This window comes from Mirounga angustirostris, unplaced genomic scaffold (genome assembly GCF_029215605.1).
Source record: "Mirounga angustirostris isolate CCGP_5_RB_7025 unplaced genomic scaffold, mMirAng1.0.hap1 SCAF_6, whole genome shotgun sequence".
NCBI classification, from domain to species: domain Eukaryota; kingdom Metazoa; phylum Chordata; class Mammalia; order Carnivora; family Phocidae; genus Mirounga; species Mirounga angustirostris.
This window is the reverse complement of record NW_026991714.1, coordinates 7437747-7455037: the sequence shown is the minus strand read 5'-3', so window position 1 is coordinate 7455037 and position 17291 is coordinate 7437747.

The window sequence follows — 17291 nt, the reverse complement described above, 5'->3', positions numbered from 1 at the left end:
GAGCGAGCTAGTGTCGGTGGAGAAGCCGTGAAGTTTAATTTGGGTTTGGGGCACTAGAGGCCATAATGGGACCTACATCTGACTGCAGGATGGAGTATTAGTTGGTGAGGGTTCTATGTTGGATGGGGAGTCTGGACTGAATAAAGTGAAACATCATGCTAGAAATACTGTGTTGGAAGTAGACAAACGCTGGTGCTTTTTTGTGCATATTGGTAGAGAAGTCTATACCCATTCTAACAAAAATACATTTCATATTAAATAGTTCAGGGCTTCTCTTGCCTAAGTCCATGTTCTTAGGTCAATCTCAAAGTCAGAATAGTAAAACTCAAAAGTAGGTTAGGAAAGTAGAATTTTAAAGATCTCAGGGAGTCAGGAAAGGAGAGAAAAAAGACCTTTCATTGGCACTTAGCCAAATCAACTTTATTACTTGTGCATACTTATCCTCCACTGGAGCACATCTCCTTAGAGGCAGGGAAAGGGGGGACACCTAAGGGTGGAGGGCACAGCTCTGGAATCAGTAGCTGGATTTAAATCTCCAGTCACACTACTTACTGCCTATGTGGACTCAGGCAAGTTGCTTAACCTAAGCTGCTTTCCACTTACGCAAAATGGAGAAATAGTCCTCTTTGATTTATAGGTTGTCATGAAGATTAAATGAATTTGTTCATGTAAAGTGCCTGGCAGAATTGTGAGCACTCAATAAGTATTAGCTGTTATTTTGATTATTATTTGTATGAGGTCCCTATGTACATGGTAAGCGCTCAACAAATGTCTGAACTGTTGAGAGTTCAGACAAGAAAAGAGTGATCTATATGTAGGCCAAGAATAGAATGGACCCAATGGGAAGAAAAATAAGACAATTCTTTAATATAATGGTTTAGCTGGGGGATAATTTTACCATCGATATGGCAATCTGATAGTTAAAAGTATGAAAGAACTAATGGATATTTATTGAAATTATCTCAGCTATAAGGGTAAGCGTGACTTTAAAAATTCAGTTGCCTATTACAGGGCAGTGCAAGGTAGAGGGCGGAATGGCAGAAATTTCAACTTAGACTTTCTAGAGTTTTAATCATCATCCATGAAGACACTAACTGCAGCAGAAAATTGAACCTAGTATTCTTTATGACTGTGGCATCTAATTCTTCTGCACCTGTATACACTCACTCTGCACCTGTATTTGCCTTCTATTTCATTTTCCCTGTCAGTCCTCAGTCCATTGCCTCCCTTCCCAGCCTGGACCGCAGGGTTTATCAGCATCCAAACTTCCTGTGTCCAAGGCCTCTGACCCAGGTGCCTGTCAAAACTGTGACCCTGAATGCATCCCATAAATCCCCAGCGTGGTGCCCTGGAGGAAACAGTACATAGGGGCGTATGACACATTTGTGGTCTCCAGCTTCATCTCACCTCCTGCTTCTTGACAGTCCATTAATTTATCATCCATCACTTTCCTGTCTTAGAGCTTTCAGTGCCTTACAAACTATCCCTTCCCAGCCTCAACTCCCGTCTTTATTAGAAGGTGCCCAGTGTAGTCTGAAAGGTGTTTTTCAAGCACGTAACACACATTCACATGCATCTGCAGTTTTTATGCCTGTTCCTGATCTCATTTTAATTTCATGTTCCCTTTCTAGATTGCACTTTAGAGGCTGGATGACAGACCTGTAAGGACTGAGCAGACCTTTGAGTGACATGATGCGGATGCTCAGTGAGACAATGACAGCCTGCAGCTGGACTTTACCTTTAATGCAGGTGGTGCTCTGTGGTAGCTTGTGCTTTGGGTTAAAACAAATCTCTTTTTAAAGTGATGGGTTCCAGGGGCACCTGGGTGGTCATTAAGTGTCTGCCTTCAGCTCAGGTCATGATCCCAGGATCTGGGATCGATTCCCGCGTCAGGCTCCCTGCTCAGCGGGAAGCCTGCTGCTCCCTCTCCCACTCCCCCTGCTTGTGTTCCCTCTCTTGCTGTGTCTCTCTCTGTCAAATAAATAAAATCTTTAAAAAAAAATAAAGTGATGGGTTCCAAATTGTTGTTTCTGCTTTGTTTTTAGCAGATCAGTAAGGCTGAAAAGTTGATTCACTTGATCTAGGGTGGTAGAAATAGGTGAAAATACGAAGATGGATTTTACTCCCTATTTGCCATCAGGCACCCATGCACTGGAACAGAGATTCCCTACGGGACACACATGTTTCCAGTAGCCTTGTTTCCAGTTAACTGAGAAAATTCAAGCCATCGTGCAACATACACCTTAACGTCCTGCTTCCTCATGCCCCTCCCTGCCACGTGTACCTCCCTCTTATTTCAGAAGATGAAATATACCTCCCTGGCCTGTGCTGCAGATCATGCTTCTCTTTCTTTCTAAACCTCTCAGTTGCATTTGCTACCACTGATCAAACCTTCCTCGAAACCTAACTCCCTTTGCTTCGCTCCTCTCTCTTCTATCTACCTCATACTTCTTAGCTGGCTTTTTCTCTCCCTGCCCTTTAAACAGTGTAAGTTCCAACATTATTATTATTATTATTATTATTATTATTATTATTATTATTATTATTATTTTGTAAATTTGTCTTTATTTTCTCCTTGGGAGTATCATTCACTCATTGTTTTAATCTGTTTGCTCATGAAGCCTAAAACAACTGCTGTTCCTGATTTCTCCCTTGAGATTCAGGCTTTTACTTCTATTGCTTCACAAGCTCCTTGGGACCTTTCTGGGTGTAGTCTGAAACCAGGCCCATAGTTGGAGGGCAGGGAGAGGCGAAAGAAAGAGGTAGGCCACTCCAGATGGTAGGTAGCAGGTTGAATAAGCAAAGGAACTTGCATACAAGACTTGCCTTGGGTGGCCACAAGAGCAGCTCTCTGCACTTGCCTGCCAAATCTTGAAAGTTTATATAGAATCCATAATGGGGTTCAGTCACTGTATACAATCCAGATGCGTCTCAGCACATCACTCTCTCAAGCCTGTGTCCTTGGAGCAGCCTCTGGGCACAGAGAAGGCAAGCTGGACACACATTCCAAGGACAGGGGAGGGAGAGAGGAGCCTCCAGTTGCTGGTGTCCAGCTCACAGGTCAACCAGCGGTCATGTCCTTTTGGTGACTCCAATAATTTCCTAGCCTTCTAGATAGAGCGACTTGGGAGGGTGCATGAGCCATTCCAACTTTAATTTGTCCCTTTCATTTCCACTATCTCAGTGCTGTCTCTAGCCTTACCACCCCTGCCCACACCCCCAAATTCATCTTGTAAGTAGCAGCCAGAATGATCAGTCCCAAATGTAAATCTGAACGTTTCACTTGTCTGCCTAGATTTCTTCCATCCATCTCTCTTATCACCTCCAAGATAAAGTCTAACTCCATAGCCTGGCATGCTAGGACCTCCATGATCTTGTCACTGTTTATGTTTCCAACCTCACCTCCCATCACACCCACTTCCCATTCAGGAGGCTGTTTTATACTTTGAGACCTTATTTTGTTGACTGTCTGGGCTATCCTGATTTTCTTTGCCTGACTCTTACCTATCCTTATTTATTTTTCAGAGTCTTTCAAGAAGTTTTTACCTATTCCATAGTCTGAATTAGTTGACTTTCCTCCTGGCTTTCTTGGCAATCATCTTTTCATTCAAAAAACTTTACTGAGCCCCTAATTTTGTGCCAGACAATGAACTACGTACTAGAACATAATAGTGAACAAAAAAAAATGTGGTAGAAACCAATCTAACAATTGACCTGACATCTTGTATTCTCATAGAGAAGGGGGGCAGGTAATAAAAATAAATTTTTTAAAAATGCAGTTCAGCCTGATTGGCTCCATGCTTGAGAATATCTAGGAATTGGCTAGGTTAAACGGGGTTGGGGGGACAAGTGCAGCAGATGGAGGTACCTTCCTAAAGGTAATAGAAAGCTTGAAGGGTTTTGACATGACTAGGTTTATATTTTAGATGATGATTCTGGCTAGTGTGAGAAAGTGGAATTCAAGAGTGGCAAGGAAACCAGTTCAAGAGGAAGGGAAACCAACTGGGACATCATTGTAGTAATCCAGAGGAAACAAGATGGCGGCCCATACTACGGTGTTGCCAGTGTGATGGAAATCGATCCCAGAGGAATTTAAGTAGACATGGTGGAACTTGATAACTGATTGAACGAGGAGGGCAGAAGTAAGAGAAAGCAAGGATAGAGTCTTGTAAACAGGTTTTGGTGAAAACAGGAACTACCATATTTTCTATCATATATTCATAGCCTAGCACAAGTCCTTAGATGTTGTAGATGCTCAATAAATGTCTGTTTCGTGAGAGTTTTCTGACTCCCAGATAAATGGGGTGTCATTCTTTATTTATAGTGGGAAACTCATTTTGGGTGGTGAGCAGTTGTTGAGTTTTAGACATGTCAAGCTCAAGATGCCTGTGGGAGATACACATGAAAATGTCCAGATCCATGGCATTTGGAAGAGATCAGTGGATTCTTTGTATACTTAAAAAAAATAAAAGTTTATGTTATATTGAAATGATCTGTTTTATGTCTGTCTCAACTACTACACAGAGCTGGTTCTTAATGACTTGATTCCTGAGCACCTAACACCACGTCTGGCACAAACTGAGCACCCAGTTAATGTTTGTTGTTGGAATGAACTACTCCTTTTTAAAAATGGTTCATCTAACAGGGAGAAATCAGTCATAGTAGTAGCCTCTGAAGAGGAAAATGGGGAGGGGGTGGGTCAGAGTAAAAGGAGATTTTGACAGTATATACTTTGAGTCTTTATGCTCTCCCCCTCAATGTGCTTTTATTTCTTAAGAAAAAATAAAAGGATGACCAAAAAAGTGTTCTATTCAACTTTTGTGGACTTTAAACTGAAAACCACACTCTGACTGTGGTCTGATTGGTGTAAGGTAGGATAGTAATGCTGTCTGAAATCATGACAGCATTTTTGACCACATCACATTGACTGATTCACAGATTTGTTGGTTGTATCATTGATGCCATTATTCAACTCACCTAATATTATTAATAATATCCATTTCTTAAAAATGATGACTAACCATGAGTAGCAGGCTGAAGTAAAATTATGAACACACATTTCATATGAAGGGCATCAGAAAAAATCTTTGAAACTACGTATGAGAGATGCAGAAAACACCTAATGCAAAGAAGTGTCATAGTTTTATGCTTGCCTAACATTTTGTAAGAGAGAAAACAATTTGTCATCTAACATCTATTGCTTGGCAACATTACAAGTTATATCTAATATGCAAAACCCTTTATCACAAGTGTTGGAATATCCTTTGCACATTTTAACCATAGTTAATTATGAATGAATAAGTAAAAATGTATAATGCTTTTATAGATTTTTGAATTACTATTTTAGTTTGGGGCTATATATCTACTGGAAAATGCACCAATATTTAAAGAAAATAGCAAATTCTAGTAACATTTCTGTATGCACAGCATGTTCACTGGGTGGCATGCTTGTATTAACACTACCCTTATGCCCCTTGAAAGTCAACAGAAGTAGAGTGATAAACATCGAACACAATGTTCTAGGTAGAAAAAATTAGATTCTAAATTTATTGGCTTTAAAATACATGTTTAGAGTTCAGGCTTAAGAAAAACAGCATTGAAGTCAAAGTAGCTGTCTGCTCTGATTATCTTTTAATCATTCCAGACCTATTGATCTACTTCATTCCTCAGCTGTGTTCATCTTTGTTAGTGGATTTGGAAACTGAGCTCTACATTTGCAATGGTTTAAATATTATTTTTGTTATGGGCTCAAATGGAATTTTTAGTGTGAAGCCATAAAATACATGTCCTTTGCTCATTTTTGATGAGCTCTACACCAGATCCAAGGTAGAAAATACATGGTGTGTTATACTTGAACCCCTCTAGAATCCTCCCCCCAACCTTTCACACCAACACCTTCTTTTAACACAGTTAATTTAGAGCAGCTTAGGGATTAATTGGACATTGATAAAAATATTTGTCCAATGTGACTTTTTTTTTCAAATATAATCTTCATGCCCTGAGTATTTCCAATGTTGGCATTATAATATCCTGTTAGTGTTTCCAGTTATTTCAAGGCAGTTCATGAGAGTCACAAGAAAAAATATTAATGTTAATCAATTTAAGTAAGAATACAGATGAACAGAGCGGGGAAAAAAGGAGAGGCATACCTGAAAAGAGACTCTCAATGGTAGGGAACAAAATGAGGGTCAATGGAGGGAAGTGGGTGGGGGATGGGCTAGATGTGATGAGCCCTGGGTGTTGTGTGTAAGTAACGAATTACTGAATTCTAACCCTGAAACTAATATTACACTGTGGGCTAACTAACTGGACTTTAAATAAAAACTTGAAAAAAATTGAAGAATAATAACGTTAAAATTAATCATTCATAACAAATTTTGGAAAAGAAAGTTACACTGAAACCAATAATGACAGCACAAATCAGAAAACTCTGGGGATAAATAGCTTTTGTCACAGTTCTAGTGTCATGTTGTCATTCCTTTATGCCCCTTTATGTTACTGACTTCTATTATCTAGAGTTAGTCTAATAAATAGGCTGTTTAATGAACCCTGAGAGGGAAATCACTTCTAAGTTCCCAACATCTTTTCATAGACCCTAATTCTGTTTTCTCCCAAGAAAGAGACTGCATGTTTTATCAAAAAATTTTCGGTGTAATACTAAGTAATAGTATCTAATTTCATCCTTGGTATTTGAAAAAAGTTCAGGTCAATTTCCACCCACTACTTATTAAGCAGACTCAAACTGGTAAACAGTGTTTGGCCATATAAATTCAAAATTAATACTGAATATTGCTCCTAGGATAGCCCATTATGATATATTCCATTTATATATCTTTTGCTTGTGGTGCTTTAATAATAAGAATTCACATTTATAAAAGATGTCCCAGGTACCAGTTCCTCTGCATGCATTCCGTCATTTTTTTAATTTTACATTTTATTATGTTATGTTAATCACCATACATTACATCATTAGTTTTTGATGTAGTGTTCCATGATTCATTGCGTATAACACCCAGTGCTCCATTCAGTACGTACCCTCTTTAATACCCATCATCAGGCTAACCCATCCCCCCACCCCCACCCCTCTAGAACCCTCTCAGTTTGTTTCTCAGAGTCCATAGTCTCTCATGGTTCATCTCCCCCTCTGATTTACCCCCCTTCATTTTTTCTTTCCTACTATCTTTTTTTTAACATATAATGTATTATTTGTTTCAGAGGTGCAGGTCTGTGATTCAACAGTCTTACACAGTTCACAGTGCTCACCATAGCACATACCCTACCCAGTGTCTATCACCCAGCCACCCCATCCCTCCCACCCCCCACCACTCCAGCAACACTCAGTTTCTTTCCTGAGATTAAGAATTCCTCATATCAGTGAGATCATATGATACATGTCTTTCTCTGATTGACTTATTTTGCTCAGCATAATACCCTCCAGTTCCAGCCACGTCATTGCAAATGGCAAGATTTCATTCCTTTTGGTGGCTGCATAATATTCCATTGTGTATATATACCACATCTTCTTTATCCATTCATCTGTCTATGGACATCTTGGCTCTTCCCATAGTTTGGCTATTGTGGACATTGCTGCTATAAACATTGGGGTGCATGTACCCCTTTGGATCACATTTGTATCTTTGGGGTAAATACCCAGTAGTGCAATTGCTGGGTCATAGGGCAGCTCTATTTTCAACTTTTTGAGGAACCTCCATACTGTTTTCCAGACTGGCTGCACCAGCTTGCATTCCCACCAACAGTGTAGGAGAGTTCCCTTTTCTCCGCATCCTCGCCAACATCTGTCGTTTCCTGACTTGTTAATTTTAGCCATTCTGACTGGTGTGAGGTGGTATCTCATTGAGGTTTTGATTTGGATTTCCCTGATGCCGAGCGATGTTGAGCACGTTTTCATGTGTCTGTTGGCCATTGGGATGTCTTCTTTGGAAAAATGTCTGTTCATGTCTTCTGCCCATTTCTTGATTGGATTCTTTGTTCTTTGGGTGTTGAGTTTGATAAGTTCTTTATAGATTTTGGATACTAGCCCTTTATCTCATATGTCATTTGCAAATATCTTCTCCCATTCTGTCGGTTGTCTTTTGGTTTTGTTGACTGTTTCTTTTGCTGTGCAAAAGCTTTTTATCTTAATGAAGTCCCAATAGTTCATTTTTGCCCTTGCTTCCCTTGCCTTTGGCGATGTTTCTAGGAGGAAGTTGCTGCGGCTAAGGTCGAAGAGGTTGCGGTCTGTGTTCTCCTTTAAGATTTTGATGGACTCCTGGCTCACGTTTAGGTCTTTCAACCATTTGGAGTCTATTTTTGTGTGTGGTGTAAGGAAATGGTCCAGTTTCATTCTTCTTCATGTGGCTGTCCAGTTTTCCCAACACCATTTATTGAAGAGACTGTCTTTTTTCCATTGGACTTCTTCCCTGCTTTGTCAAAGATTAGTTGACCATAGAGTTGAGGGTCCATATCTGGGCTCTCTATTCTGTTCCATTGATCTATGTGTCTGTTTTTGTGCCAGTACCATACTGTCTTGATGATGACAGCTTTGTAATAGAGCTGGAAGTCCGGAATCGTGATGCCACCAGCTTTGCTTTTCTTTTTCAACATTCCTCTGGCTATTCTGGGTCTTTTCTGGTTCCATACAACATTAGGATTATTTGTTCCATTTCTTTGAAAAAAGTGGATGGTATTTTGATGGGGATTGCATTGAATGTGTAGATTGCTCTAGGTAGCATTGACATCTTCACAATATTTGTTCTTCCAATCCATGAGCATGGAACGTTTTTCCATTTCTTTGTGTTTTCCTCAATTTCTTTCATGAGTATTTTATAGTTTTCTGAGTACAGATCCTTTGCCTCTTTGGTTAGATTTATTCCTAGGTATCTTATGGTTTTGGGTGCAATTGTAAATGGGATCAACTCCTTAATTTCTCTTTCTTCTCTCTTGCTGTTGGTGTATAGGAATGCCACTGATTTCTGTGCATTGATTTTATATCCTGCCACTTTACTTAACTCCTGTATGAGTTCTAGCAGTTTTGGGGTGGAGTCAAAGAAATACAAACAATTATAAGAACATATTATGAGCAACTATATGCCAGCAAATTAGATAATCTGGAAGAAATGGATGCATTCCTAGAGATGTGTCAACTACCAAAACTGAACCAGGAAGAAATAGAAAACCTGAACAGACCTATATCCACTAAGGAAATTGAAGCAGTAATCAAAAATCTCCCAACAAATAAAAGCCCAGGGCCAGATGGCTTCCCAGGGGAATTCTACCAAACATTTCAAGAAGAATTAATACCTATTCTTCTGAAACTGTTCCAAAAAATAGAAATGGAAGGAAAACCTCCAAACTAATTTTATGAGGCCACCATTACCTTGATCCCCAAACCAGACAAAGACCCCGTCTAAAAGGAGAATTACAGACCAATATCCCTGATGAACATGGATGCAAAAATTCTCACCAAAATACTAGCCAATAGGATCCTACAGTACATTAAAAGGATTATTCACTACGACCAAGTGGGATTTATCCCTGGGCTGCAAGGTTGGTTCAACATCTACAAATCAATCAATGTGATACAATGCATTAAGAAAAGAAAGAACAAGAACCATATGATCCTCTCAATAGATGCAGAAAAAGCATTTGACAAAGTACAGCATCCTTTCTTGATCAAAACTCTTCAGAGTATAGGGATAGAGGGTACATACCTCAATATCATAAAAGTCATCTATGAAAAACCCACAGCGAATATCTTTCTCAATGGGGAAAAACTGAGAGCTTTCCCCCTAAGGTCAGGAATATGGCAGGGATGTCCACTATCACTACTGCTGTTCAACATAGTATTAGAAGTCCTAGCCACAGCAATCAGACAACAAAAAGAAATAAAAGGCATCCGAATCAGCAAAGAAGAAGTCAAACTCTCACTGTTTGCAGATGATATGATACTTTATATGGAAAACCCAAAAGCATTCCCTCTTTAATGTTAACAGCTGCATGAAGTGGTCTCTATGCCCATTTTCGGATGAAAAACTAGAAGTATAAATCACCAAAGAAACTTTGACAATTTACCAATAGTCATGTAGCTAGAAAAGCAGGGAGCCAAAAGTTGAACCCAAGTAATCTAATGGTAGAAGACCTGCACTTTGCTACTCCACTGCACTACCTAATGAACTCCTACAGCACAGCGGTAGGATCAGTGCTGAGTTCTGTAGCCTGTGCAGCAGACCCCTTCTCTTCATGTTCCGCAGCCTGTATCCCTGGGTTCTTGTAGCAAGACCTGTATCCCTAGATACCTTCTACCCTTTCCCACTTCCCCGCAATACACACACAAAAAAACCAATGAGAGAGACCTATGGGACATTGCATGGCTCCTTTGGGAAGGGTTTAGTTGATGGATCCTTTGACCTAACTACTTTGCTTCCTTGTGGTGTTCTAGGGATCAAGACCCTCTGAAGGCTTTGGGGTGGGTTGGCAGCCTCACAAGATTTTAGGCCTTCAGATATGTCCTAAGTAGATATTCTCTCATACCTAACCCTCTTCTTCCACAATTTGGCAGCTTCAAAGTCTCTCCCAACCCCTATTTCTCTAGCGCCTACCATCACTCCAAAGAGAGTAAAGTCCCAGGCGCTCCCAGTTTCTTCCTTTGTCTTAAAAGGAAATCTCACTACTTTTGCCATTTGTTGATTGTCACTTGCTTCTGGTTCTGCTCATTGACATGCTCTCCTCTGGAGGTTTTTCTCCTGGGATTAATATTAACTAAAACAAAACACATTTAATAATTTATCCCACTCCAAGAATTAATTTTCTTAAGAAAACCACTATTTGCTCTGCATGAGAAATTCATAATCACAATGTTTACATAATTTTGACCTTATTTCATAGGAATAAACCAACTGTCTTATGCTAAGAGATTTCCTACCCTGACTGACAAGGAATTATTTATCTTGAAATGACTTTCTTTCTCCCCTAACCACAGCAAGGGTGTAGTTGTGTGGGGGAATGAGGACATTCTATTTTACCCTCTCAAGTTTTCATTTTAAGCTTGAAGACAGAAAGCAGAGTGGCAAACCACCTGGCTAGAACTAAGCTTCTAACCCCAGGATAAACCAGACTCGACAAGCATTGAAAAGATTTTGTATAGACTATAAGTATACTGGCCATCACTTTTTCAGCAGGAATTCATTGAAAACTTGTATGTGTCTGACACTATATTCTCAGAACCAAAAATTAGGACATATTACCAGTGGAAAACAATGTTTTAACTTTCTATTCTTTTCCAGGCGGGTAGAAAGAAAAGACTCTGTTTCTCCTCTCAACGTTCTATTGCAATTCCAGTCACCAAATCTGTGGGATTTTCCCCCACACTGACCAATTCTCCAATGCCAGCTGGGTGTCCTACAATTCAGTTCAGTTCTGACACTATCTACCATGGGTTAGCATCAGATTCCACAAGTTAAGAACCCAGCCCACAAGACTGCCCTACTTCAGATACCAATCACAAGTCCAAGGTTTGACACCTGTGCTTTTGATCAGTAGCTATAAATTGGAGTTTCCATGACCCCTTTGTCAGGTTCAGTAATTTGTTAAAATGGCTCAAAGAACCCAGGGTAACACATTTACCCATTTATTATGTAATAAAAGATATGATAATAGATACAGATGAGCAGTCAGATAAAGAGACACACAGAGTGAGGTCTGGGAGGGTCCTGAGTGCAGGAGTTTCTGTCCCCATGAGGTTGGGGTGCCACCTCCTGATACGTGAATGTGTTCACTGACCAGAAGCTCTCTGAACCCCGTCGTATTGGAATTTTTACAGAGGCTCCATCCCATAGGCATGATTGATCATTAACTCAATTTCCATCCCGTCTCCCTGCCCTGAGAATGGGGGAAGGGATGAAGAGTTCTAAGCTTCTAATCATGGCTTGGTCTTTCTGATGATCAGCCCCATTCTGAAGCCATCAAGAGCCCACCCAGAGTCACCTCTTTAGAACAAAAGATACTCCTGTCACCCAAGAAATTCCAAGGAATTTAGGAGCCCTGTGTCAGGAACTAGGGTCAAAAATCAAATATTAGAACAAAAGATACTCCTAGTGTTCTCATTGCTTAGGATATTACAAGGGTTTTAGAAGTTCTGTGCCAGGAACTGGGGGTGGAGAGGGTATGGAGAGGAAGACAGAGACCATATATTTTGCCTATTATTTCAGTTTCCTTCTTAGTGAAATAGAGGCTTTTTCTAGATAGGAAAAAAAAAGACAAAGATTCTTATTTTTATTTCACAAATAATATTGCAAAGACTTTATTAAGTTCCCCAACTATTTACCACTTTGCCAATGTAGAATTCTACATTTATGTTAGGGAAAACAATTTCATTTCAGGGGAAAGAATAAAGGATATACTAGAATTAATTTTTCCTGGATGATGACATGTCTTTGACTCAGAAAGGGGATGAGGTAAAGAGAGGAAGCAGGGACTGGAGAGGTAAGGGCGGGCAGACCACACGTTGGGCATCCTGGCCACAGAATCCCAGTAGCTCTGCCCTCCGCTTTAGTCTCGCCTCCTATAGGTGTTGCTCCCAAATGGGAGGTGAGTGTTCTTGGTATATGAGTTCAGAAATTAAGAGATTAAGAAAAAGGAGTTATGTATTAGGGCTGCCATAACTAGTGCAACAAACAGGGTGGCTACAACACCAGAAATCCATTGTCTCACACCATCTGGAGACCAGAAGTCCAAGTCAAGGTGTCAGCAGAGTTGATTCCTTCTCAGGCTGTGAAGAAGAATCTGTTCCGTGCCTCTTCCCAGCTGCTGGTGGTTTGCTGGCAGTCTCTGATTCTCCTTGGCTTGTAGATGTACCACCCCAACCTCTGCCTTTATCTTCACATGACATTCTTTGTGTATGTGTGTCTGTGTCCAAATTTCCCATTCTTTTATGGATACCAGTAATATAGGAGTAAGGGCCAATCTAATGATCTCATTTAACTTGATTATGTTCAGAAAGACCCTGTTTTCAAATGTCACATTCTGAGGTTTTGTGGATGTGGACTTTAATATACCTCTTTTGGAGAACACAATTTAACCCATAAAACATGGTTCACAAAATCATGAACTAAATGCCTTCCTGTGCAGGGCCTATAAATAGCCTAAGGGCTCAAGCCAGGATAAATGTGCCAGCTACCCTCCAAGCATAATACAGTTCCTGGATTTACACTTTTTAAAACTGAGTACTAATTACTTATTATTTTTATATCACTAATGCCCTTTGAAAAGTGCAACATGCAGAATCCGTGTGATTCACTTTATTTTTCTTAGAAACCACGCTCTTAAAAAGCACTGTCTGGGTAACTTCAGAACGAACAAACAGAAACTTAATTGAATTGGTGACACTTTGGATCTCTCTCATGGAGAAAAAAATAAGGTTTTATGCAACTGAGCATGGAGGATTGTCTTAAATTTCCCCAGAACTGACAGTGTCTGTGAATTCTAAACTAGGCACTTGGTGAATACACAGAGATAAAATTGAGAGAAGCATAACAAAGTATGGGTTTAGAAACAACTTCAGAAGGGTGCCCAAGCCCCAGGCTGCTGATAACAAGTTGGTTTGCTAACAGTGGAAGAGTTTGCTTTCAGTTGTGTAGCCTGCTTTCAATGAGCTATGTTACAGAGCCCCCATCAGTTCCCCAGGGGGATGTGGACCAGCACCAGGGGGCGCCACTTCCGGTGACTCAGTTGTGGAGCATCCCTCAGAGCTGACCAGCTGAGGGTTAGTGACCCCACTTAAGGGAAGCTGCTTGAGAGGATGGTCAAGGGGCAAATGCAACAAGAGAATCCCGGGTAACGATGGATGTGCCAACCAAAGGGAGAGTCTGTCTTCCCCCTAGCTGATCTATAGAATCTGCGGCCCACCATAGAGCTCCCACTGGAAAACAGTAGAGTGCTGTTGAGAGAACCCTTAGGAGCCCTTAGGAACACTTTGGAACACTTAGGAACACTTGACAAGGAATCCAGAGGAAGAGCGTGTTTGTAACATGGCGGAAAGTGCCTATTTCTTATGTAGATATTATGAATACAGAAAGTACGCTGCTGTGGCCTGTACCTGCAGGGCTCAAAGGCACTGAAGTAAATACTTGGGAAGAGAACCCATGATATGATATCTGAGGCTCCAAATGAAAGGATACAGTGGTTGGGTCGGGCAAGATCTCTAGAGCAGCTCAGGCAGCCATAGGACCAAGGGAGGGAGCCCTCAACCCCTCAAAACATATTGCAGCAGGGCTGGAGTTAGTCTAGCCTGAGGACAACTGAACACCTCTCCAAGAAACTAAGTGCTCCTTCCTCGCAGAGAACCCCACATCAACAGAAGCCACTAGCAAAGGACAGAGCCATTCCAAGCCAGGGGGATTCCAGAAATGCCTCATACCTTGGTCCAGGATAGAGTTGGTTTCGTAAGATGAACTCTTGTCCCTCCTCCCTGCCTTCAATTTCAAAGAAAATGGGCCTAGAAAGAAGAGATGGGGTTAGAAGTAGAGCTTCACCTTCTCCCCTCCTGTTTTGAACTGGTAAATATATCTTTTAATGATTAAAAGTGGCCAGAAAGTTATGGAATCTGCCCAAGATGTGATTAAAGAAACAAGAGAGATTCAAAATAGCATAGTTGGAGGCAATAATTAGAAGAAACAAAACAGTTTAGGATTTATAGTGCTCAGCATTGTAAACACTCCTGAGCCAGTAATGATCCTATTCTTAGCAGGAATCTCCAGGCCTGACTGCTAGACATAATTGAAGACACTTGTTAGAACATGAGACCAAAATAAGCCTTCTTTTGTGGCTGTTTTCAGTGTTTGAGCTTCTAATCATTAAAGAGCCACTATCCTGGCTGTTCTATACCTAGGGATCCCATTTCCATAAATGTATCAAAATATTTATTTAACAAATATATATTGATTGCCTATTATTAGGTGGACATTATATTAGATGTGGGCAGTGTAAGTGTACAGAAGGTATTGTCCTTGTCCTTGAAGAGGTCAGTGTGTGTGTGTGTGTGTGCATGTGCACGTTTATGAACAGCTAATTATACCTCAACCAGAGAAGAAAGATAGCAGAGGGTTGATAGAAATGTGGTGATAGTCCCCAGGAGGAAGCAGTTAATCTCCAGGGGAAATCAATAGAGTCTTCACACAAAGCATGACATTTGAGTTGGTTCTGGGAGGAAGGGCCCATTAAGCCCACTAAATGCATGTCAGCATTTAACACTGTGTTCAGATGAGTTTGTCAGGTTGTTTTTCCACCTGGCAGTTAGATGAGAGCAGGAAGGCTCTGACGGAGGAAGGAGTGCCGGAGTGAGAAGGAGGCCGATGAGGACAGGAGCCCGGTGGGCTGGGCTGAGTCTCCAAAGGGCAGGGAGAGAGGGAGGAGAGGTGCTGCCAGAGTGGGAGGGGAGCTGAAATTGGGGCTTCAATCACTTTACTGAGGTTCATCCCAGTTCTATTGATATCTGTCAGGGGTCTTTTTATAATTGTATTCCATTTAGCAGTCAGCTTTAGCCAGTGACCAAACAGACAGGACAGTTCCTGATTCTTAAGACTTTATAATTTGAAACAACATGCAAATGTGTAGAGACACATAAAGATCAGTAAAACAGGGGCTGAAACAGTTGTAAATGGAAATCCCCAAACAAGCCACTGAGCACGTACAGAAGTGAGGTTCCAGTTCTCTCCACCCTTAGCGATCTCTGAAGCTTCAGTGATCTATTTTATTTTTATTTTTTAAAGTTCCTGTTTCCATGACGTGTACACTAGAACATCAGCTAGTTGCATGATTTGGAGCAAGTCTCGGAGAGATCCCATTTTTAAAAAACAATCCTAAAACTAGAAGGTCAGGCTCAATTACCATCATGATCCTTTTCAAAGCTGTCTATCATTTATGACTCTTTGAGGTTAGTTCAGTAAGTGCTAAGAATACCACAGTCAGACTTGGAAACACAGGCTACCTACTCATATCTGAATTTCGGACAAGGAATGAGGACTTTTTTAAAATACAAGTATGTTCCATGAAATAGTGTACATATTCAAATATTATACTTAAAAAATATACTTGATTTGAAATTCAAATTTAACTACATGTCCTTTTTAAATATATAGTTTTTCTAAATCTAACATCCTTACAAGGAAAAGCTAGGTTCTGTGGAAAACAGTGAATCGGTATATTCTGCCCCAGCTCTAAAGGGTGATAAGACTCAAATATAAGTAATCATATTACAATGTGAAAAGTGATAAGTTTATGCAAAATATACAGAGAGAAGGCTATGAAAGTTCATGAGATGGAGAAATTGCTTCCAGCCATGAGAAGTAAGGGAAGCCTCTGAGGAAGCCTGGGCAAAATGGCAGGAGTGAGGCTTGTGAACATGAAAGGGGGAGGGAGAAGGTTCTTCCTGGGAGAGTTGGCGGTTCTAGAGAAGTCTTGTAGGTGGGAAATCACAGAATAAGAGAGGACAGTAGTCGCTTGGTGCACCTGTGCCCTGCATGCATGAAGGGAAATCATGGCAGAAGGGATTAGAATGGTAGGTTGGAACCTGGCCAGAGGTAGGAGGGATGGAGGCTGGAAATCTGAAGAGGCTAAGGGGTTGTACTTGGTGCTTGTGATTTTTGATCCAGGGGACACCAAACACCAAGAAAAGAGAGAATGTGAAGGATCATCCCCAACTAATCACCTCCAAGAAAACATGGCCCCTTCATGTCATTTCTGTTCATAAAAGAAAATACCTATCTTAATAAACATAGTAAGTGGAGAAGAAACATGGTAAAATGGGGAAAAACACAAGCTTTGGTTGAAAACACTGTGAGTTCAAATCCACATTCCCCCTCTGGATGATCTTATTTCCTGTCTCTGAAGCGTGGTTTCTTTATAAACGGGACTACCAACGCTCTTGCCATGTTTGCACCTTATGAGTAAGTACCAACATCTACCTGGAAGACAGGAGGAGCCCACTAAATACTAACTGCCGAGTGAGCTATTATTTCACTTACTACTTATTCCCCTTCTACCCTCAAGTGTCTTATTTTATTGTAACATGTGAAGATCGTTAAATAGAAAACTTCCTTTCAAAATATTCATTTTTTTCTCTTTATAAAGAAATAAATTTTTAAAAATAAAGAGCAACATACCCACTTGAACTGAAAAAAAAGGAAAAGAAAAAAAAAAAACAAGAAGCCAATATTTGGAATATTGGGGCCAAATATTTGCTCTAAATGGGTTCCCTCAATACCAAAGGAAAGCTAGATTTCTGTCCTAACAGAAAT